Below are 22,284 nucleotides of genomic sequence, written 5' to 3' on the forward strand. Positions count from 1 at the left end.
TTCGCCGCCCACATGACCCCCGACCCCCAGGCGCTGGCAGCAACTCGCCGCTCACGCCCTCTGCGCGCCGCCGACCCTCGTAGAGGCTCGGCTAAGCTCTCCGCCCGGCGCCTGCGCCGAGTTCTGCGAGAAGGCCGTGGAGCCGCCCGGGAGCTGCCCCGCGCGGCCGAGCGAAGGCTGCCTGAGTCGGGGCACCGTGAGGGCGGCGGCGGGCGGGCGCCTCCCGGGGCGCTACTCTGGGGCTGCACAACCGCGAGCGGGATGACGGTTGTGCTTGTGGTTCCACTCCGTGGCTGTGGGCAGGTCGGTTTCGGTGGCTTCCCGCGCGCGGGGGTCGCCGCCATTTCCTCAGCGCCCCCCGCCGCCCCGCTTCCTAGAAGCCGCTGCGCGCGCGGGTTGCGCGGTGGGCGTCTCGCCCCGGTGAGGCGCGGAGAGACCGCGAGACCGGCGTTTGGAGCTCAGGTGGGAGTTACCCCGCAGAGGTGGGGACGGGGTAGCCCGGGCGTTAGGGCCGCGCCCTGAGGGCTGCGGTGTGGGTAGCCCCCCGGGGCCGGCCAGGCAAACACCCTCCGTTCCCGCCGCGGAAGGGCGGGCCGCAAGGGGGCTCTGGGGCGGGAGGTTCGCTCTTCACTCACAAAGCTTTTCAGAGGAGCGATGGGATTTCTCTGTGTTTAGATAGCTGTCGCAGTGCTTATGCCTCATCTGGTAAAGAATCCGCGTGCAATGTGGGACACCTGGATTCAATCCCTGGGTTGGGAAGATCCCCTGGAGAAGGGAAAGGCTACCCACTCCACTATTATGGCATGGACTGCCACAAAGAGTCAGACTGAGCGACTTTCACTTCACTAAGTAAGGGGCTTCCCCATATTTAAGGGGCTTCCCTCATAGCTCAGTCGGTAAAGAATCTGCCTGTAAAGCAGGAGACCCAGGTTCGATTCTTGGGTTGGGAAGATCCTCTGGAGAAGAAAATGGCAACCCACTCCAGTATTCCTTCCTGGAGAAACCCATGGACAGAGGAGCCTGGCAGTCTGCAGCCGATGGGATTGCAAGAGTCGGACACGATTTAGGGACTAAACCACCATGCAGTCCTTAGGGGAATGGATCAGGTAGAAGAAAGACTGGTTCTGAGTGGGTTATGATAGACAGCAGGAGAGATGGATGTGGTCAACAGCCCAGTCGGGGGTCACTGAACACCTTGTCCTGAGAGGACCGGTCTTGTAGGTACAGGACAGGGGTGGAGGTGAGAGGAATAGCGGGGGAGGGGAAACACCGCGTCTCTGGAGGCTTCTCTCAGGAAGCAGAGTAAACATCTGGCGGTCATCAGGGAGAGCCTTTGGGTAAGGTGAGTTTTGTTTTGAACATTCCAGAGCACTTAATCTGACACTTGGGCCATTTAACAGATGGAGAAGCTGAACCACTGGACTTACGCATCAAGTTAATGGGCATGTCTGAACTTGCAGTTGTTGGAATCGGAGCCCCAGCTTGAATTCTGTTCCAGTCTGTGTTATTCTTGCAACTTCAGGCAGTTACCTCATCTAAAAGTTAGGAGACCACAGTGGGAGGTTCACTGGAGACGTAGATCGCAGAGGGTTTGTTGTTCAGTCCCTAAGTCATGCCCCAGTCTTTATGACCACATGTACTGAGGCCTGACACCAGGCTTCCCTGTCCTTCCCTGTCTCCCTGAGTTTACTCAAATTCATGTCCATTGGGTCAGTGATGTCTTTCAACCATCTCACCCTCTGTAGCCCCGTTCTCCTTCATCATATCCTCAATCTTTCCCAGCATCAGGATCTTTTCCAATGAGTCAGGTCTTTACATCAGGTGGCCAAAGTATTGGATCTTCAGCATCAGCATCAGTCCTTCCAAGGAATATTCAGGGTTGATTTCCTTTAAGATTGAGTGGATTGATTTCCTTGCTGTCCAAGGGACTCTCAGGAGTCTTCTGTAACACTACAGTTCAAAAGCATCAATTCTTTGGTGCTTAGCCTTCTTTATGGTCCAACTCTCATATCCGTACATTCCTTCTGGAAAAAGCATAGCTTTGACTATAGGGAGGGACTTTTGTCTGCAAAGCTCTCTAGGCTGGTCATAGCTTTTCTTCCAAGGAGCCAGAGTCTTTAAGTTTCACAGCTGCAGTCACCATCCGCAATGATTTAGGAGCCCAAGAAAATAAATTCTACCACTGTTCTCATTTTTGCCCCATCTATTTGCCATGAAGCGATGGGACCAGATACCATGATCTTAATTTTTGAATGCTGAGTTTTAAGCCAGATATTTGAGAAGGGCGGAGGTTTCAAATATGTCCCCACTAGGGTGGGAAGACTAGGTCACACGGGAAGAAAGGAGCCCAAAGGTGCAGACAGTGCCCACAGGTGCTGGCTTTTCAGACTGTTAGTCCGGCTGTCTAGTTCGCTCAGACTTGAAGTGTTGGTTTCCCACTTTGGGAAGCGGCAGGGTGGAGGTGGGGGATTCAGGGATGAACTTAGAAGTGTAAAATCACTGGCTTTTCTGGGTCTTAGAGGGCGTCAGTGCACCTTTTCTTGCAGTTGTGGCTGCCTTTGGGGGGGCTGGCCACTGGGACAGCTGAGTTGGAATTAGACTAAGAATTGGTCTTGATCTGATTGAGCCCTCACACCCTGAACCCACACATGCTTTCAAGAATCATTCCTCCCTGGCAGATGGTAGCTGGTTTAGAGCAGGGACTCTGCCTTGTTCATTCCAGAATCCCTCATGGTTAGGTGCTGTGTTTGGCAAATTGGAATGATGCACTTTGTATCTGCAGAACTGATCATCGTTTGAGTCTTTAGGAAAATTATCTTGAGTTTCCAGGGGCTTACAGCTGGAGGTGGGAGCAGAAAATGATGCAATTCCCAGAGTAAATTTTAAAAATTTAAGTCTTAAAAAATAAATAAAAATTTAAATCTGAAAACTTGGTTGTATCTTTACAAGTTTATTTCATACTTATCTTTTGTATACCTGCTCATCTCCTAATTGTGCAAGAGTTTCAGCTGTCCTTTAAAATAATATTTGTGATAAAAGGAATATTTGAGTGAATTCTAGTAAATCAGACATTTCCATGATATCTTTTTAACCAGTTGATGAAAGAGTAGGTAAAAGTCATGTTTCCATTTTTCATTAGAAATCATTTCTTACATCCAAACAGCATTAAATAGTGTAATTTTATAGTTATACCCGTAGTGCTAAAGCACTTTTTCTTTTTTTTTTGATAATGCATTTATTTTGCCTCTAACAGTAGATGGGTTGTTTATCATTGTTTTGTTTTGAGGTTTCTTTTGGTTTTGGTTTTTTTTTGTTGTTGTTGTTGTTGTCATTGTTATAGCATTATTGGGTTTTATATTGTAAAAATTTTAAATGAAATATAGTTTCTTTACAGTGTTTCAGGCATAGGGGGTGCCTGTTGACAAACATTGTGTAGCATTTATGAATTTTTTAATTCTAATATTTTTAAACCTTCCAAGGGAAATTGTTTTAGAAATTTGTCAAAGTAGAAAGCGGAAAAACTCCTTTTGCCATTCTGTTTTCTATCCTAGCAGTGTGTAGGTTTTTTTTTTTTCTTTTTTTTTCCAGTAGTAACCTTTTAAGATCCTTTTCCAATAAATAATAAGTTATTTTCATGCTTTTGTCATGTGTTATTACTCCTGTAGACTATTGTTTTTTTGTCATTAGTTTTATTGAGGTATAATTTATGTATAACACAATACACATTTTAATAGAGTTTTGACAAATGTATACAATCCTTATAACCAGCAACCCAACCAAGATTTCTGCTATCCCAAGGATTCCCTTTTCTCTTTTGTGGCACTGGCTACTTCCCATCTGCAGCCTTAGGTAGCCAAGGATTTTCTTTCCCCTACAGATTATATTTGTCTTTTTTATTGTATTTCTGGAGTCCACATGCCAGCAATAGCAAACTCCTCTGTACAGGGCCAGTTAAAAGCATACAGTGTGTGCTCCATTCTGTCTGACTTCTCAGTCTTTAAGATTATCCTTAATGACTATGTTGATTGTGTATTTTGTTGGTAATTCATTCCTTTTATTTTTTTAAATTGTGGTAAATGATACAAAACTAAATGTTGCCATTTCTAAACATTCTTCTGTGTCCACTTCAGTGGCATTAATTATATTTCCATTGTTGTGCAACCATCACTTCTATTTCCAAAGCTTTTTCATAACCCCAAATAAACTCTATAGCTTTTAAGCAGTGACTACCCACTCTCCTACCCCCTCAGCCTGGTAGCCTCTAATCTACTTTGCTTCTATGAGTTTGCCTCTTCTAGACATTTCAGATGAGTTGCATCATACAATATTTGTCCTTTTGTGTCTGGCTTATTTCAGTAAGCAGTGTTTTCAAAGTTCATGTTGTTGTATCTATCAGCATCTTCCTTTTGACTGAGTAATTTTCCATTGAATAGACATACTTTGTATGAACATAGGTTTTCAGTTCTCTTGAGTGTATACCTAGAAGAGGAATTGCTGGATAAGATGGAAATTCGAAATTTGACTTTTTGTGGACTCACAAGGCTGTTTTCTATAGGGCTGTACCATTTTACATTCCTACCTGCATTCGACAAGGGTTCCAGTTTCTCCCCATCCACTCCAACACTTGTTATTATAGCCATCTTAGTAGGTGTGGAAGGACTATTGGTTTTTCATAAGATACATAAGCAAAGACTGTTGCTACAAACTTGGTAGGGGAATTAATGAGTGTAATTGTGTATGTTCCAGGAGGATGGACTGAGGCAAGTTCTGGAGGAGATGAAAGCCTTAGATGAGCAAAACCTACCTGATGTGTAAGTTGGTAAGTTGATATTTTAAAACAGTTTAAGAAATATGATATTGATGTCAGATCATCTTAACATTAGTTTTTAGATATGATTTATTATTATTATTTTTTAAATTCTCTGTGAGCCTGGTCATACCCTAGCTATACAGATGTAGAAGGATTTGTGTTAATGATTGTTATGTCTCTAGGGATGAAATAGTGCTTGGCACATGGTAGATGTTCAATAAATACTTCTTGTTTGACTGGTGTGACTTGAAAGGAATTAGGGTGGATCCAAAAGAGATGATCCAGGAGCAAGTAACAGACCTGATGAGTACAGTGCATTGTTTCCACTGCTTGTTTTCATCAGGTGAGGCCTTAGTGGGCTTAAAGGGAGAACAGGCAGCTTGCAAATTTAGCAGGAGTAGCAGAGACTTGTGAAAGCTTGACTGAAGTTGGCTGGGAACTCGTGCTGCAGAACACTACAGCTTGGTAGGCTAGAGGGTTCTGGAGTTGCAGACTGTTTAGAGTCAAGCATGGTAGTTGGCACAGGGGAGAATTTGAGCTGAATGACAAACTTCAGAGGACCTGTGATTGGGTGAAGAATGAGACACAAGAGTACTGACTGCTGGAGGGAAAATGAGTTATTGAGAGCTCATCCTGGAGAGAAGTATGTCTGCAACTTGAGATTTCGTCCCTGGCCTTGTTCGGTAGTGTTTTCATCAGTTAGTTGGGCATAGAAATCGGTAGCATGTTGTTAGGGTGTGTGGAGTACACAGAAGAGTAGGAACACTTTGCAGTGACTGTGTTACTGATGATGAGGAACTGATGTGCAAGAGGTCTGCGGTAAATGTAAGGGAAATGGAAAGTCCTGCACTCAGGTTCCCAAGTCCTTCATTTGTTCCTGCAACTCAGCAGTTATGAGCTGATAAAGGGCTCTGGTGTTTCAACTGTAAACAGCAGAATCAAGAGGTTTGTCCCCATGGCCCTCAACAGTGTCATGCAGAAGGCAGGTTTTAAATGCAGGTAAAGCGGGTCAGAGTACCTGCTGTGAAGGAAAACACCATACTGGGAGGAGAGTCATGCACTGAAAATATTGGTAGATTGTGAAATCTGGGAAATTCTTTCCGAAGAATAGAAGCGGGTTTTAGCGAGGAAGTAACTGTGGGCAGAGAGCATTCTAGTTAGAGGAAACAGCATGTGCGAAGGCCCTGAGTCTTGAAAGAGGATGGGATGCCCAGGGACCTGGGCCTTCCCAAAGGCCAGTGTGGCTGGAACTTAGTGAGCAGGCCGAGAGCAACACCAGGGGAGATTTCTAAGCATGTGGGGCAGGTGGTGGCATGTTTGTGTTCTAAGGTCATCTAAGGACGACCCTGGCCCCATGTGGATAGGGGACGGTGGGATCGAGAGGGAGGATGGTGGTCATGCAGCTGACAGGAGAGGTGAGCCAGACCAGCGGGAAGGAGAACAGTTTACACAGCTGTTTAGGAGGTGACTGAACAGGCCTTGGTCCAGTAAGGGAATGATTTTCCTCTGTTCGTACCATGGGGAAAATCAGGATCTAAAATTCTGTGCCCTATCCTCCTAGTTTGGTTCAGGGCGGGACACCACTATTATCAGTTTCTGGTTAAAATTCTTTGTCAGAAGAAATATATTCCTATTTCATTGCTCACATGGAAATGTGAATTTTTTAAGGAAGTTCTTGTGTGCTGAATCAAGTACTTTGATGTTAAGTTGGGTGTATTTTATTTGTGCTATTCATTATAATCAAGAGCACATTGTAAGCAGTGTGGAGAATAAATCTAACGTTTCTAGAATGGCAGAAGTATCTAGAACTGATCTAGAAGACATGGTACATCTATGTACGTGGTACAGATCTAGAAGACACGGGACATATATTTTGCCTCTATTTTCAGGGTCTAGAGCAGGCACATACATTTTGTATTTATCTGTTCCTTTTAACACTCTAAAGTAGATATCTATTAATTCTGTACATCTGGTTTTGTTTTGTTTTGTTTTCTTTTTTTTTTTTTCCAATTGTGGTTAAGATACACACCAGATAGCTCAGTGGTACAGAATCTGACTGCCAACACAGGAGATGCATTCCCTGGGTCGGGAAGATCCCCTGGAGAAGGAACTGGTGACCCACCCCAGTTCTCTTTCCTGGAAAATTCCAAGGACAGAGTAGTCTGGCAGGATACAGTCCATGGTGTCAAAAAGAGGCGGACGTGACTGAGTGACTGAGAGCACAGACCAATCAGTGTATTCTAAACATTCATAGTGTCATATAGCTATCACCACCACCACCTTCTTCAGAAGTCTTCATTTTGCAAAACTGAAACACCACACCCAGTAAACAATTGCACATCTGATTGGAAAGGGTGATGCTTGTCTGATATCTCAGGAGACACATATTTTATACGGTAAAGCCAAGATTTTCTCCCTCTCTGTTTAAAGGACCCTAAAGTACAAACATGCCCAGAGTTGAAGATAAAGAACTATTTCTTGGATGAGTGGAGAAGCACTTGACTTTAGAGTCCTTTGCTCACTTTCTGGGAATGAGGATTTGAAAGTATTGATATCATAGAAAGAGGACTTCGTAGGATGAGAGCATGATGTGAGGCCATAATCTGATGCACCGTGATATTTGATCTCTTATCCCATCATGAAAAAGGGATTCTAAAAAGTGAGGCAAAGATTGTCTTTTGGAAACAATGGAAATTCATCAGTGTACAAAACCCAATGTGCCACATGGCTAAACAAGAGAGTGGGAGTATGATCATAGGCAAATTAGGTATGTATGTATTTATTTATTTATTTAACTAAAGTTTGTGCACACAGCTTGCAGGATCCTAGTTCCCTGACCAGGGATTGCACCTGTGCCCTGAGCAGTGAAAGTGCAGTGTCTTAAATATTGGACCGCCAGGGAATTCCCTGACCCTTTTCTATTTTATCCAATTAGCAAAAGCTCTGATGTGGAGGCAGGTAGGTTTACTACTAACACAAATGGCTAACAAGCATGGCCTCAGTTGTTAGCTGGCTTTGAAAATGTGACTTGTTCTCAGTAGACATTCTTTTCCTTAAATGTTTTACCAGGAATAACGCAAAGTCAGGAGGACGGGGTGATTTGGTCCCAGCCATCAAGTTTCAACAGTGTTCTTTGCTAAGAAGTCAGCGCTGCGCCGGAGCCTGCCTGTGAGCTTCTGTGTTTGCGAGGGTGGCAGGGAGCAGAGGGGGTTCCCGTCCCAGGGGGTGTCAGAAATTCTTGGCGATGTCTCTCTTCTATGAGCATTCTGAATTTTCTCTTTGTTTCCTTTTAAACGTTTTTTATCATGGAAAGTTGCACTATTCTTAAACTAGGGAATAATATTACAGCCCCCCATGGAGCCATCATATAGGTCAAACAGTTCTTCACATTTCGCCATAATTGCTTCGTCTTGTTTTATGTGTCTAGGCTAAACATTAGGCACTTTACCGCTGAATAGTTTTGTGTGCATCTTTAAGAAATAAGGCCCTCTGGGGCCTTTTCTCACTGTATAGTTGACCTGTGACCACTGTGTAACTCTCCTGTCTGGAGCAGTGGCCGTCCCTTCACAGCATCCATCCAGTCTGCTCCCCTTTTCCCTGTTGTCCCGAAGGGGTCCCCTTGCAGTGGTTTGTCTGCCTCCGGAACCAAATCAAATCCACGTGTTACCTTCTGGTGGTTCAGTCCTAAGCCTCTCCTGATCAAGACAACTTCTGATCCAATGCGGTATTAATGTTCCAGGCATGACCGGCTGCTTCGGATTAGAGCCCTCAGGTGGGGTTATGGCAGTGTCTTGCCAAGGCCTTTACGATTTCACATGTCTGCTGAAGAGATAAGTTAGCACTCTTGTTCAAATCTGTAAAGTCGGAAACTGGCTGAGCTTCTGGCTCAGCTTCTACAGTAGTATTTATAGTACTTGTCTTTTTGTTTGAACCTTTGATTTTCAGTAGTTTTTGGTCTGTTTGAGAATGGTAGTAGTAATTCTAAATGCTGTATGGAAAAATACTATTAACAAAATAAAGGGTCCCGTTATGTTAGTTGCTAGAGATCCATCAGTAGGGTGCAAAACTGGCATCATTATTTGGAAATTTTTCATAAAATATGTGTGTGTACATACTTTGCTTGGGGCTTGCCAGGTGGCACTTGTGGTAAAGAACTTGCCTGGCAATGTAGGAGACGTAAGTGATGCGAGTTTGATCCCTGGGTAGGGAAGATCCCCTGGAGGAGGGCTTGGCAACCCACTCCAGTATTCTTGCCTGGAGAATGCCATGGATGAGGACCCTGGTAGGCTACAGTCCATACAGTCACAGAGAGTCGGACACGACTGAAGAGACTCAGCAGGCACACACATACTTTGCTTATCTTTGTGAATATGTGTGATAAATTCTTGATTTGTTCAGTCACTGAGGCACAATATTTAAAGACACAGGATTGAAGGCAAGCAGACTCTTGTGGAAATATTGGCTCTGCTTCTGTGAGATCCTAGGCAGGAGGCTCCATCTCTCCCTGTGCCTAAATTCCCTCATTTGCAAAGTGAAAGTCATAGCATCTGCTGCAGTGACTTCAAACACTGACTCCCTAGTTAGAGCAAACTTCATAGGTTAAGACTGCCCTCACTTCAGACACCAGCCATGGTTTGGGTGTTCCCAGGGCCACTCTCCCTTCTGACCACCTGGCTGCAAATTCAGAGGTTCCCACTCTCCCCTCAGGTTTGAGGCTTTCAGCCTCTTGACATCATTGCAGAGAGGAGAGGGGACCAGAAGTAGGGCTCCGTCATCTGTGATTCAGTCCGTCATAGTTTGATCCATCGATTCACCTGTGTCCTGACATCCAGGCTTGTGCGAGCTTCCCTGGTTGACACCACATCATGTGCATTGTTCCACGGCAGTGTGCCGGGAGGGTGGTGTGTCCTGATTCCTCGGGGAGGGGTAGTCAAAGCTTCATATCTGGGACCCTCCCAGACCTCACCCTGGGTGTCTCTTCCTTTGGCTGGTTCTCATTTGTATTCCTTTCACTACAGTACAACAGTGGACGTCAGGGCAGTGCTTTCCTGGGTCCTGAGAGTCGTTCTGGCAAAGTATCAAACCTGAGGGAGGGGTGTATGTGTGTATGTATGCACGCGCATGCTTTGCTAGTGAAGGTTATGAAGATGTTTTTCTGTACAGTCTTCTCGGAGTTATCTTGTTTTATTTTTCACAGAGATATCCATGGTACTGGAATAGATTTTTGTGAATAATGTATGAGCCAAGTTGCATGTCTGTGGTTGGCGGGTGAAGTTTTTGGGCCCATATCATTAAAAGAAAAAAAAAAAAAAAACAGTTAAAAGCTTAGAAGCAGAATATAAAATATATAAAACTGTTTAGAGGAAGTAGCCTTTTCAAGCACAAGAATCTTTATCTCACGTGATTAACTTGGATCTTAATTTAAATGTCTGCTAAATTTATCACAGAGCAAAAGCATGCAGATATATTATTGTGAAAGGAAATTTCTTTACAAAGCATTTAACTCGTTCCTTCACAGTCTCAAGCCAAGTTAGACTGTATTTTAACATTTAAAAACCCAAAATTAATACATGGATTGGAATTAAGAAGATTATTTTGTCTAATGTATCAAAAGTGCCAATCATTATGTTAATAATTAACCTCAAGTTATATCCAGTCCTCCACTCAGAAAACACATACAGAGCATCTATTAGAAGCCAAGAATAGTAAGAAACTAATCACTTAAACTACGAATGTCACAGTTCATACCTAGGTTGGGATAACACCTTGTTTGAAATCTAAATAATACATATTAAATAAATGGGATATTATAAATAATATTGATGAAATGGTGTTAGAAATTTGAAATTTTCAGCAACGATTACTCTACCTGATTCAGATCCTTTCTCAGTCTTCAGTTCCATCTAGTGCTCTGAGAGTGAGTTCAAGTTGCTGTTTCATTTCAGCTTCTTTACTATATTGGTCTTCCTTTCTTCTTAACTGCTCCCTAATTTTTTCATATAAAATCTCAGCATTTCTTCTCTTCTCTTCTTCTTGCTTTAAGGTCAATCTGCAAAATTCATAGAGCTCTTCTTAAAAAAAACATGAGACTATTCACTGCTGCAGTAACTTTCATTCCCTCTTCACAATGTTTAAAATAGTAAAATGATGGGAAATACAGTGAAGAACACTTAATAATGATCACTGTTTTCATGCAGAGGGTTAAGAATAAAACAGCATAAATATTTTTTTCTGTCTTGAGAAAAATGGCTACTTCATACTTCTGTGGGTGGAAATGAAAAGTAATCTAAACTTTCTAAAGAATAGTTTAGAAATATGGATCGAAGACCGTTTCTAAACGTTCTCATACTTTAACCAAATAATACACTATTATTAAAGAAAAGGAATTCAAAATAATTAGAAACGTAGAAATGAATCTGTAGAAAAGATGTTCCTTGTAAGATTAAACATAATACAGAAAAGTGAAAAAGAATCGAAAGTCAATCTGTTGAATCGTGAATGAGGTTTCCGTTATGGTGGACTCCTGTATGATCATGAAAATGATGATTTGGAAAAATATACATTAAGTCATTAGAAGCATTCACTGTTAAGAACTTATATTATTTCCATGAATTTCACACTCCAGAATACTAACGACGTATTCTCCCCTGTAAAATCCCAGAGGATAAGTTAAAAATTATAACACAGCTACGTCTCTGCAGTATTGAAGTAAATAACAGTTCATATATTGCTTTAAAACTAGGATGTGCAGTATCTCAAGCTGCCAAGCTCTCGTTGCCACTCCACTTTCTGATGCCCTAACTGTGATTCACTTCTTTTCTCTCCGACAGTTCTTTCTGTAGCTCATGGACCTTATTTTCCAGTTTTTAAATTTCTCCTCTAAGTAGTTCACAGTGGCTTTTTTAAAGTTCTATTTATCTTTCACATGAAAGAATTGCATCCCGAATTTTCAACAAGCTAACACAATCTGCAACAAGAAGAAAACACATAGAAACAAGAAACACACTGATGTGAGTAATTTTTGAGTATAAAGGACTGTGTCTTTCATGTCCACTCCTCCATACACTGAACAAATATTGAGTGTCTATCAAGTGGAAGACATTATTCTAAGCTCTCCAGATAAAACACATGACCCTGGCTCTTGTTTAGCTTGCAGTCTAGTAGAAGAGAAAGAGAAATGAAATAATGACATATATATGTATATATATAAAATTATAAATTCAGGTACAGTAAGAATGATCATAGGCTCAGCGTATACACTCACTTTCACTGTCTTTTAATACAAAACATATCTATAAGATGCACAGCACTGTAATATCCATAGCTCTAGAGCAGTCCTAGACAAGGTGAGCATGTATTACTACACTATACACAAACAGGCTTTTTGTTGATATTTACACCATGGTCCTACCTTTATACCTCAAGCCAAGTGGTTCTACTTGCAATGTGGAAATCTTAGAGTGAAGACATCACCATCCTGGGAAGCACTTTCAGATGACTGAGTTCAGTCATTCAGGTAGCTCACGTCATTAATCTGTGCTTTGACCTCCATATAAACAATACTGTTTCACAATGTCCTTAAAATATTTATAAAATATACTAACTGTGCAAAGGTGATAAATACCTCGTCATTAAATGAAAAATAGACACTTCTTAAAAGGACAGATTTTTATCAAAATGATACTTTGATCAATAGTGTTTCTAAATTAAGTTCTCAAAGTGTATGTCTCTACAACATATGAAGATTTTCTGTTTTGACACTATTCCTTTTACAAAATATATTTTACTAGGATGATATTTTTTATAATTAACTTTTTTATTATACCTTATTCTTTTCATTAGATGTTTTCTTTGCAGCCCTAAAATAACAAATGATTCTTTTCAGGCTAATATTAAATATTTAAAAATACAAACAATATCTAAACTTTCGCTTTTTACATAAAACCTTTGCACTGGGAAGTAATTTTTTACTAAAAGATTAAACAATGAATAAGAGTGGCATTAATGGACAAAGAAAATATATGAATAATACTAATAAAGCATTGAATTTAGATCAAAGGAAAAGGAAAAATATAACATTACTTGTGTTATTTGATAGGAAGCAGTATACCAGGGTTTGCGGCAGTTGTCATTTTCAATAAGAACTACCTTTTATGGCAGTGAAACCTATCTTGGAGTATTCCTTAATTCCTTATAAGAAAGAAACCCATTTTTAAGAAAACCACAATAACCATGATATTAGTCTTCTGAGGACTTCCTATGCAACCACTATGCATTATGATCAGCACTTGCCATATCTGAAGGCACTTTTGATCCTCACAGTGATTCTCGAAGACAGGTAATGCATGAGGTCTCTACACAGGGAAAGATGGGGCACAGAGAGACTGAGGACCATGTCCAAGCCCACGGCAGGTCACCAACAGACTCAGAGTTCAAACCCAGGAAGTCTGGCCTCAACACTGCGGCTCCAAAGCATGCTGAGAAAGTGAGATTTAAAGAAGTCTTTCTAAGTAATATCATAGCAAATGAATCTATATTATTATTCCATGCCTACCAATAGCTATAAATAATTAATGATTTCTGAATCTTAGCATATTTCTAGAAAAATCAAACATCTTTCCATGTAGGCAATATTGGAAATCTACTTGCAATAAAGACTTGCTTTTTGGAAAGAAATTCATCAATAGGCATTCATGTAACCATTCTGCTCTTTCTACATGCATCTGACATGCACTTATTGAGCACACAAGATGTGTTAACGACACTCTTAGTATGGGAAGCATGGTTTTAGTAATTTAGAACTTCATGATCCAAAAATAATAATTAAGGAAAGATTGTCAATAGCTTTTTCTACTGAATATAAACAAAAATTTCCCCTTTTCCCAGGAATCTCTAAACAACATGAAGTTAATATGATGTGATGTTTCAGAGTACCTTACAAAACCGTAGCTACTCACGATGATACGATCATCCAGAATCACCAAGGAATAATTAAATCCTATTCAGTATAGCCTAAGGGTTTGTATATTCATGATTCTATAATTTTTAAAAATCTATGTATGATAGAATTAATTGAAGCAATCATCTGCATATTCAATTACATAAGAATATTACACTTCAGAACCAATGAACAAGCCCTTACCACAAAACTATATATGAACAGAAGTACTGTGTACAATTAGTTTACTGTAATAGTTGAAAGATAATGTCATACAATCAATAAGCTTTCCAAGATTGGAAATGGAAACAAGATTCAACTCAATAAACACGTCCTCTGCTGGCTCATTTCTAGCAGCATATATACACTAAAAGCTCCCCTCTGAATATAAAATAGGAAACTCCTGTGAACTCCCTATTCCCCTTCAGTTACCATCCAGTTCTCCACTGCCTGTCCCAGGAAATAGCGCCTGTGCAGCTGTTTACGTGTATTTGCTACAGTTCAGCTGCCAAGGGGACGAGGCCCTGAGACGACTTCCGGCCAGAGGCCCTCGTCCTCACCTCACCCTTTTGCGGTTAGGTGAAAAGTAACTTGCCTTACCCGAAAATAGGAGAAACACCTGAACTCAAAACCCAATTTTGTCCCTGTTTGTTTGAATTAATTCATGTATATTAAATCTACCAAAAATGAATTAGGAGATGATTTTTAATGTTATAAATGCTGGCTTCCCTTAAAAATATTTCCTCTCACTATATCTTAAACAGGGAGTCCCTACAGCACATTTGAAAGCTTTTTTTTTTTTTTTTTTAAGGACTAATATCTGGAGAACAGACAAACTTTATATTATGAGGAGCCAAAATCTATTAACACCAATCAGAAAGAGAAACCAATTCCTAAATTAATGCAAATTATATATAATGATAATGTTATACATCAATACACATTATCTGCTTAAATTCAGTTATGTGTGTACTCAGTCCTGTCTGACTCTTTGCATCCCCTAGGACTGTAGCCTGCCCGGATCCTCTGTCCATGGGGACTCTCCAGCCAAGAACATGGAGTGGGTTGCCACAGCCTCCTCCAGGAGATCTTTCCAACCCAGGGATTGAACCCAGATCTCCCAACAATACTGGAGTGCGTATCCTAGCCTTTCCACCGGGGGAATTTCCTGACCCAGGAATTGAACTGGGGTCTCCTGCATTGCAGGTGGATTCTTTACCAGCTGATCTACCTGGGAAGCCCCTACATTCAGTTATATTAAATCCTAACAGCCACCGATGAAAGTGGATAAAGCATTTTTAATAATATTTACGGATTTCCCACCTGGAAATGAAATAAACTATAAAGTTATTATTTGTACCCTAACAACAAAGGTCCACTCTGGAAGGTTCAATACTTTTAATAGGCAGTTGGGCTGATTCTATGATCTACTCTGTTGCTGAATGCTCATCCCTAAGTCCATCCTAAAGGAGGTCAGTCCTGAGTGTTCATTGGAAGGACTGATGTTGAAGCAGAAACTAATACTTTGGCCACCTGATGGGAAGAGCTGACTCATTTGAAAAGACCCTGATGCTGGGAAAGACTGAAGGCGGGAGAAGAAGGGGACGACAGAGGATGAGATGGTTGGATGGCATCACTGACTCAATGAACCTGAGTTTAGGTAAACTCCGAGAATTGGTGATGGACGGGGAGGCCTGGCTTGCTGCAGTCCACAGGGTCACAAAGAGTTGGACATGACTGAGCAACTGAACTGAACTGAACTGAAGTCAACTATGCTGAGATATCAGAGAGAATGAATCTTTAGTCTTGGCACCAGTGACTGGCAATTTCAACAGAAAACCTTGACCACTGGCAATGATTTCTCTTTACACATATCTAGGTCAGGGACCATCATTGTCCTATTGTTCATAAATTCAACTCTTTAATCCTATGATTTGGTATTTGATCTCACCTTCTTTACCATGTAAAGAAATCATAAAAATGGAAGAAGTAAACAGTAGTCAGGAGAGCTTTTTGCCTAAATTCCAAAGACAAGCTATAAATTACAGTAGACTCTAACAATATTTTATGTTTTCTGGTTGAAGTGCTATAAAAACTTAAGTGATCATCTGTTGATTCTAAAAGTCTACTTTTGAAAGGTAATTTTATTTGTTATGAACTTTGTTGCAAACTGTATTATGTTGTTAAAGACTAGAAAATAGCATTAAACCAGAAATTTAAATTTACACTTTCACATACCTGTGAATGGTTATTTTCATCTCCATCAGATGTTTCTTGTTCTTCCTCTCATGTCATTTCTAAGTCTAGTTCTGCTGACAAATCTGTACGTTTTGTTAAAATTACCTAGAATATTTAGATAAAAATAGAATATTTAAAACATAGATTTAAAACATTGCATCAAATGACAGCTTATATCAATCTTTTTTTTTCATTTATTTTTATTAGTTGGAGGCTAATTACTTTACAATATTGTAGTGGTTTTTCCCATACAATGACATGAATCAGACATGGATTTACATGTGCTCCCCATCCTGATCCCTCCTCCCAGCTTATATCAATCTTAATCTTCAGCTGAATTTTTACGTCTTTAAGAAATACTTCCAATGATCTAAAACTTCAAGAAACCTTTTGGGAGATACCAGAATTCATCAGGTTACAGGCACACAAACATCTCAAAGATTCATTCATAAATTCATCCAAACATCAGTGAACAAAACAATCAGAAACCAAACAAAATTTCAAAATACTGGACAGACATTAGCCACAATATCTTCTCTTCTCTACTTCATAACAACACGCCAAGCTTCAACTGCAACATTATTCATGGTTTACAAAATTCCTGTTACTTTTTTTTTTCCTTTTCTCAATTCCTTAAATTGAAATGCTTCTTTCCCAACAAATTATTTTTCACCTTTTAAGGCTCAGCCTGCTTCGTAAAGTTCTCCTTGATTATAGCTGTTTTTCCCCCCAGATAAACAGGTATCTCTTTCCTAAAGTTCCGTAGGACTTTATAGATTTTTCAAGTGTATCTTCATCACCTGAATGTAAGTTATTTCTTCACATGTCTACCCTCTTGGCTCTTAGACTGCAGAGGACAAGCTCTTCAAGATCATCCTGGTATACATAAGTCTTTAGTTCTTTATTCAATAATTATTTGGGGGGTTCCTGCTCAGTACTAGACATTGGAGTTTAAAGAGAAGTGTAGATAAAGGAGGTCAGGGATGGCTTTTCGAGAGAGACTGCCTGAGCGCAGACTTCAGCACTTCACGGGAACAGCGGGCAGGAGAGGGAGCGCACGGAAGGCTGTAGCAAGACGGCGACAGAAGCGCACAGGAGAGGGTGAACATTTGTTCAGAGCGCAGGGACGGGTGAGGGGGCGTCAGCAGCAGCTCAGGATTCCAGAGCAAAGGACAGAAGGGTGAGAGATGGAGAGTCAGGCGCAAGTCAGACTATGAAAGCATCACGCGTCGCTGTAAGATGTCTACATATTAATGCGATTTGACGAGTGGTTTACGGTCACATGTGCTTTTAAGACAGGTGACTCTAAACACTACAGGGGATGGAATCTGAAGGGCATACAAATAAGTGGAGGGAGAAGAATCTGAAGACATTAATAATGAAAAAAAAAAAAGGTGATGCAGGCCTATACTGGGGAATGGTTCCAGAAATATTTAGGATATAAAATGTTCTAGGTCGAGTACAGAATAAATCTATATGAAATCAATACATGTACAAATCCTGGGACCCTAAAGGAATAGACTCTGCCGGTTACTCCATAAAAGGTAGCGACTGAGAAGAGACTGAGAATCTGCATGAACTGTCTGAAGTTGCTTCTATTTATTTGGTGGTTTTCCTATGTCACTTCTTCCAGTGTTGAAAGGATTCAGGTAGGTGATTTATTTGAATTTGTGCTTCTTGGACCAACCAAGCTCACTGAGAAACAAGAGCAAACAAGTCACTTGTAGAGATGTAAAACACACACACACATACACACACACACACAAAACACTTTGAGTTTATAGCTTGTAGTCACTATTCTAGGAGATAACTGAGAATCTTGTAAACGCAAAGGGAAGTTCTACAGGTGAGGAAAGAAAAGAAAAAACAATAGGAGTGAAAAAAGAAACAGTGTATGATTTCTTACTAGAGCCCTGATTGTATGACCGATTGAAGGCACTAAATTAATTGGTATTCATGGACAACACGTATTAGATGTGGTTACTCAATAGTCTGGGCATCCCAGTAGAATAAGAATTGCTTTTCTATACACTGCTTTTAAATGATACAGCACTCTTAAAACCAACATTCCTTCTGAACTATTAATTCATTACAAATAATAAAACAAGTTGATATATTAGACAGGTACAACTGAGGAGGTACTATGTAGCAATTTCCCATGACTCCCATTATCACTGGGAAAGCCAATTCTAAAATATATAACGTCATAGAAAACACAAGAAATATTTTAGCATTTGGCTTCAGAGGTGCTCCTGCAGTCATACTGAATATAATTTATAACAAATACTTATGAATTTAGAGCTATGCAAAAATATGACTACGAAGCCACATTTTGAGAAGGCAATGTCTAGATGTCTACCCAGGTCTCCCAACTAGATGCAAAATTCTACATATAATCCTGCTACCCACTCTCAGGTATGCTACATGATAGCCTAAATGAATTTACTTTCTCCTGACACTCTTTGTCATGCATTGTCTTACTATGGTCACAGGAAGAATGCAAACACCTTTCTAAGAAATACTGTTTGGCTGCAGGTTGCATAAAAGGAGTCAGCACACAGTAGGTTTTGCCACAACATCTAATTTTGGAAACGTCGGTGCACAGGTGGCCCAGGGCTGAGTGCTCTGGGCTTCTTCACTGCCTTGTTTGCTTTCTCTGTCTTCTGGCAGCTGAGACTTGCACAGCTGATGGAGCATGTGATTCCCTACCAGAAACACCACTCCAATATTCACCTTTTCTTCATCTATTAAGGTTGTCAAGGGAGTGTGTAATTTCCTCGCTTCTGTCTTGTCACAGCAAAAATTTGAAGCAACAGACTTTAACCTCTCGGCGCGTCACAGCCCTCCGAAAGTGTTATAGCTCCATGTTACAGCTCAGTTTTATTTGGAAAATACATCCTGGAGGTGTGAGGGCATGCCGACCCAAAAGACGCAAAGAGAAGAGAGGGGGAGAGAGAGAGAGAGAGTCAGAGCGCACACGCATAGGGGAGACACCCCTGGCCCTTTGGTTCCTCTCTTATATGTTTTTTATCCTCCCCCTGGGCTTGCCCGATGTAAATTGGGCTAGCCAGGAGTGCTGTTTGTTCTACCTGAGGTCCTCACTCCGGTCCTTGGACCTTCCTTTGTTCTATCTTTGTGGGCTCTACCCTTCCTTGTCTTTCAGCCACCGCTGTTCTGGACTCTTTTTTCCTATTCTAACTACCTAACAAGGTCATCTGTTCCAAGTTTGTGGATGCTGACTGATTTTTGGTCATTGGTTGTGAAATCAACAGACACTGATCATCAACTTGCAAATGCCTGGCTCTTTGACAAGTCTCATTACTGAGGCTCAAAGGAGTAGAATCCCAATCTGAAAAATCTGAAAACAAAGTCTCCATTTATTAGAATGTGAGTAAGAATACAACTCTGACTACCTCCTACAAACTCTTATGTCAGAGAATCACTTCCACGTCCTCCTCTCCCTTCAAACTCACTACTCCTTCACAGCTTATTGTATCTTACACGTCACTGCCATTCATGAAGAGATGCTAACTAGTGTGTCTCATTTTTTCTAATTTTTAGTTTTCTAGTATGACTTACATTGATTCACTCAATCTGTTCCCTATTCTGTATTCCATAAGAACTTTATGAACAATTCAATTGCCACAAAATTATTAGATATTAAAAACCTTGCATGTTTGAAAATCAGTGTAGTGTTTATTGAAAATGACAGCTCTAGCATTTAGGGAATGAACCCTATTCATCTGTTTTGTTTGAAAACTTAGTTTGGTTTGCTACATCATGCTAATGCTTCAAAGGATTTCTGTGAAACAACTGCCAAAAAATCAGTTATCTTAAATAAAAGAAAAAGAAAATCAATGCCTTCCATATTCAAATTAATCTACTTCAAATAACAAATATCAATACAACATATACCTTTGATGCCTGAGAGTTACTTAGAGTGGCTGGGGTTTCCCCTACTTCTAGCACCACCACCCTTCTCCCCAACCCCCAGTATTCTCTGGAGCAACAATGATTTCATCTCTTTTCAGTGGAAATACAATGAAGCCATCTAGAAGGAATTCTCTCAAGTGTCCTCATCAACTCCAAACTCACCTCCCTAAGGACTTACTTTCTTACTTTCCTCCTTTCACTAGAATCTGTCTTCTCCAAAGGGTACTCTCTGGATCTGTGGTCTTAAGTCTTCCCCCTTTACAGTCTTTCTATGGATCATCTCCACCACTTCTTTTTCCCTCTTTTCTTAGCAATGGTATCTTAAACCTGTAATTGCTACTTCAACTCCTTGCTTCCCTCTGGCTATAAACACGCTCGGAAAGAAAAACAAAATAATGCTTTTTCTTGATCCTGTTTATGTCCTGCACTATCCAATGCTCTTCTTCCAGATGTCTCTAAAGGCAAGGCTACACCCTTGCTAGTCAGAGAACTTGTTAGAAACACAGAATCTCAGACCTCCTGCTCAGCAAGTGCACTTCCCATAAGGTCCCCAGGCAACTAAATCAAATGTGAGAAACTCTGGTCTACACTGAGTCTGCTTCTACATGACTTCAACTTAATTTATTCTTCTAAAATGTTAGCCTCAACCTACTCTCACTCTACCCTCACTTTGGAGACACTTCCCTCCAAACTGAAACTGCATTAGAAGTTGGAAACTTTCCAGTGGACACTGTATCAGGTGGTAGGTTCCCTGATCTCCCCATCACGACCCCTGCTTTCTCCTTTCCAGTTCTCTTGTTCTGGCCAACGTGACACCATCCTATAAAGCAGTAACATTTCATATGACATCAATCTGCACACATTTACAGACGAGTACCTATGCCCGTGTTCCTGCACAGAGGCTTACACACAGCTCTGCACGCCCAGGCACCTCAATGCTGAATGCCTTCTAACAGCCAGGAGAACAGGAAGATGGGGAAAACTCTGCTGTTCTTCTCGGACAAGCTCACTTCAAAATCATCGCCCATGTCAAGGACTGTCCCTTTTACTAAAGACCCATCTCTTTCCTTGCCACCTTCCCCAGAGATGCTTGCTTCCATCTCCTTCACTTCATTTCCTCCCTGTGCCCTATGCGTCTCTCATCCTTCACCTCCTCTTTCCTCTTAATTCTCAACCTTCCTGAGGTTGTAGAGTATCTTGAAACAGAACTAATATATATATATATATATATATATATATATTTTGTTGTTGTTGTTGTTGTTTTCCTTTTGGCCATGGATCAGATGGAATCTTAGTTCCCTGACCAGGGATCGAACCTGTACCCCCTGCATTGGAGAGTCTTAACCGCACAGAGTCTTAACCATTGGACCAGACCACCAAGGAAGTCCAGGAACTCATAACTTAGCTCCTGAAATGGCAATCTCAATTTAATCTGTGGCTGACACCTGATAAGATACACTATTTCCCTCCTCATCTTTTTCGTCACTAGACGTCCAACAGGTGATTTTCTCTGGCTATTAGAATATGTCAGCAGTCCCATTTTAATTTACCATTCTGTCAATGAGTTTTCTATCAAATCCAGTTCTTACCTTCTACTTGTCCATTTAATGTCTTTTTTCCTCTTTGGCCAGCAGCTCCAGATAAAGGATCCACATACTTCTGTGGAAGGCTCCCAGAGATACTCTGTTAAAATTAATACTCAGGTGCTTGAAGATTTCCTAAACCCTTTCTAAGAAAATACCCTACTTTTAAAAACTGCCCACGTTTAACCCAGTAAGACAGGTTTTGCCAAGATCCCACAGCTGGTAAGTGTCAGAACCAGGATGCTGACTTCAGGCACGGTGCTGGATCACCAGGCAGCAGCCGCCTGCAACGAAGAGAACAGGCCCTTCCTGTCTCCTTCCAGTGGTGCCACCTTCAAACAGGGCAGCCTTACTTTCTGTTTCTTCAAGTACAACTGCCAAAAACGTACTCTGCACATACAAAATGCTTTGTATTATTAGCATAGAAGTGAAAGTCGCTCAGTTGAGTCTGACTCTTTGCGGCCCCCTGCACTATATAGTCCATGGAACTCTCCAGGCCAGAATACTGGAGTGGGTAGCCTTTCCCTTCTCCAGGGGATCTTCCCAATCTAGGAATCAAACCTGGGTCTCCTGCATTGCAGGCGGATTCTTTACCAACTGAGCCACCAGGGAAGCCCTTGTTAAAACATCACTAAAGCAAACTGCTGTTGTCATAAGCCCACATATTTATCACTACCCCCCACGCTTTTGTGTCTCTTGAAATGTTCCTTGCAGATCAACTATACAATCCAAATGCAGTAATTCTTTCAAGTTTCAAGAACTATCTTTTCAAAGCCGAAGAG

The 22,284-nt window shown here is 41.1% G+C and overlaps 1 long non-coding RNA gene across 2 annotated transcripts; it reads right to left on the reverse strand.

Annotated features, from left to right (window-relative positions):
- Window positions 1–10,092: 10,092 nt before the first annotated feature.
- LOC122429477 lies at window positions 10,093–21,983 on the reverse strand. Of its 2 annotated transcripts, XR_006266030.1 has the most exons (4): window positions 21,509–21,983; window positions 15,987–16,091; window positions 12,222–12,356; window positions 10,093–10,859 (listed from the first exon to the last, which is right to left on the reverse strand). It is a non-coding gene; the product is annotated as an uncharacterized LOC122429477 (long non-coding RNA). The 2 variants fall into 2 exon arrangements; XR_006266029.1 differs by lacking the exons at window positions 10,093–10,859; window positions 12,222–12,356 and adding an exon at window positions 13,153–13,287 and having other exon boundaries at window positions 21,509–21,728.
- Window positions 21,984–22,284: the final 301 nt, after the last annotated feature.

The sequence above is a fragment of the Cervus canadensis genome, chromosome 28 (assembly GCF_019320065.1).
Source record: "Cervus canadensis isolate Bull #8, Minnesota chromosome 28, ASM1932006v1, whole genome shotgun sequence".
Lineage (NCBI taxonomy): Eukaryota > Metazoa > Chordata > Mammalia > Artiodactyla > Cervidae > Cervus > Cervus canadensis.